We start from the raw sequence: 2,883 nt of genomic DNA on the forward strand, positions 1-2,883 counted from the left end.
TCCTGATTTTGTCCTGGCCTAGATCCAGATTTCGTGGCCATTTTGGGTATGAAGCATTAAATAGAATCTCCATCAATCTCTGCTTCCTTCACATCATCCTTTCCTTTCTCTATTTTCTAAATCCTTGTTTTATTTCAAAGAAAGAGGGAGAGAGAGTGTCTTCCATGCATTGGTCCACTCCCCAAATGGCCCCAAGGCCTGGGCTGGGCCAGGCCAAAGTCTGGAGACAGCAACTCCACGTAGTTTCCCACATATGTGCCAGGGGCCAAAGCACGTGGGGAATCCACTGTTGCTTTCCCAGGTACTCCAACAGAGCTGGTTTGGAAGAAGAGTGGCCAGAACTCAAATTGGTGTTCATATGGAATGCCAGTATTATAGGAGGTGATTCATCCCATTGTGCCCCAACAGTCCTCTCTTCCATCTTCTGTGATGAGCTATTTCTAAAATGCTTTACTATTTCAGAACTAGGGGTTGTGCTATAGGTACCTTTTGTGTTGCACTCTAAGAGTTCTTCATATATTCCAACTGTACCTCAAACATCTCTCTCAGTGCAGACAAAAGTTTCTATTTCATATTTTAAGTGCAGGAAGTGGAGAGAGCTGAAGTCCAGTGAGAACATGTCGATCTCAGTTCAACTAAGTTGTTTTCAGGGGAAAGAGAAAAAGGCAGGCAAGGGATAAGAGTTAAAACTTTGGCAAGGGTCAGTGGCTGTCCATGGCATGTGGTAGCTCTGGAGACTGTCATGATACTTTAAAATAAAGTGGCTTTTGTGGCTTTTTGTCTTTTTTGGTATTGTAGACATATGCTGTTTAATATTACCCAAATTTAAACTTTCTGCAAAAAAAATTTGAAGCAAATTTGAGACAGCATCCCTAAGGAAAAAGTCATTTGCTATAAAATTTTAAGGATACCCAAAGCAAGACCCCAGTTGAGATTCATCAGCATGAACTTGAGAGCTTTTGTCCACTGTTCCTCAGAATTGAACTGGGTTTTGATAGAATAGGAGCCACCACTGCCTCTTGTGTCTTCAGTCTTGCCTTTCTCCACATTCTTCCTGTATGGAAGACAAAAATATGTCTCGCCCTTTTCAACCTCTTCTTTAAACTCCTGCATGCAGTTCAGGAAAGCCACCATTGCATGGTTAAACTTTTTGTCACAGAAAAACCACAACCCCCCAGAACAGTATAATGGCAGCTCCTTAGATTTGTCTGTCAGAGAATCCAGATATGAATAATTTCCATAGGGTACCAGTCAATACCTCTGAAATTTCAGACCCATCTTATTGTCCAGGGCATGAAGCAGCAATACCATCTGGCCCAAAGCAGCATTAATCTCATTCCATTCCACAGGAACACTGGACAGGCAGCACAGCTTGCAGTTATGGATTGTGCCGAAGAGTCTAGTGTGCCAGATATGGAAGGTCGTGTTGAAGACATTGGTCTTCAGCTTGTCCAGCTGCATCTGGGCATAAGACATCTGGTTTTCTACACTTTTCAGCTCTTTATCCAGCTCCAGCTGCTGTCATTTTTTAAAATATTTATTTATTTGAAAGTCAGAGTTACATAGAAAGAGAAGGAGAGGGAGAGAGAGAGAGAGAGAGAGAGAGAGAGGGAGAGAGAGAGAGAGAGGTCTTCCATCCATTGGTTTACTCCCCAATTGGCTGCAACACCCAGAGCTGAGCCAATCCAAAGCCAGGAGCCAGGAACTTCTTCCAGGTCTCCCATGTGGGTGCAGGGGCCCAAGGACTTGGGCCATCTTCTACTGCCCTCCCAGGCCCTAGAAGAGAGCTAGATTAGAAGTAGAGCAGCCAGGTCTCAATCCAGTGCCCATCTGGGATTCCTGTGCTTCAGACCAGAGCATTAACCTTCTGTGCCACAGCACTGCCCCCTGTTATTATTTACATTCATTGTATTTTGTCTGATACTCAACTTCCTCCTGATCCAGTCTCTCAGCCTCAGCCTAGACCTTCTCCAGATTTTCTGCCACTATTTTGTGGTTTGTTCCACATCTTCCAGTTCCTGGATTAGCCTTTCCTCCTCCAAGGCTAGCTCCCTTATCCCCTTCTGCAACTGTTCCCTGTCATCCTCATTCATCTGCTCTAAGATCTCCAAACAACATTAGTTCTGACACTCACTGTCAGTGACATGAAGCTGAGTGTCCAGCTGGTCTGAGAATCTGTGCATTCCACACAAAGTGAGTGATCCACACCTGTCTGGCCTGAAATGATGTCAAAAAGGTCCCCAGTGACCTCCAGTCTTGGGCTGAGGTTCTCCTTGGTGCCGCCATCGGTTGCCTTCCCATCAGAGTGAAGCTCTTGGCACTTTCTGTAGCCATCATAATGGCTGGGGGGATGAATCTGCTAGACACCATCCTGGTGAGTTTCAATAAATGCTTCCTCTCCTGAGTTAGCTTCTTCCTCTTGGGTATCTCCTGGTTTGACCTGGGCTGTGGCAAGTAATGGAGCTGTGAGTTCCTGGATGGCAACCTGGTCCAGGATCTTGAAGCTCGTGTCCAGCTTAAGGGGCTGGCTGCAGCGCTAGCACACGAAGCTCACCTGAATGGTGCTGGTGGGCATCTTGGACCCCATCCACATCTTGGGGCCCTAGAGCCAGCCATTCAGATTCAGTCAATTGTGGGGAGGACCATAGCCTCCGGTCAGCCCAGAACAAGGCCTCCTGAATCGCCATTGCCCAAACTTTATCTCTGAAGAGAACATTTAAATATTGATTAATATAATTTATCCCTTTATGCAATTATACATTTTATTTTTTGTCATATCTAGGAAATCTTTGCCTAATTTTATTTTATTTTTGGCAGAGAGAGTGGACAGTGAGAGAGACAGAGAGAAAGGTCTTCCTTTTGCCATTGGTTTACCCTCCAATG

At 45.2% G+C, this 2,883-nt stretch overlaps 1 pseudogene; it reads right to left on the bottom strand.

Annotated features, from left to right (window-relative positions):
* Nucleotides 1-884: 884 nt before the first annotated feature.
* LOC127485252 (beclin-1-like) lies at nucleotides 885-2,352 on the bottom strand (annotated as a pseudogene).
* Nucleotides 2,353-2,883: the final 531 nt, after the last annotated feature.

This window comes from Oryctolagus cuniculus, chromosome 12 (genome assembly GCF_964237555.1).
Source record: "Oryctolagus cuniculus chromosome 12, mOryCun1.1, whole genome shotgun sequence".
NCBI lineage: Eukaryota > Metazoa > Chordata > Mammalia > Lagomorpha > Leporidae > Oryctolagus > Oryctolagus cuniculus.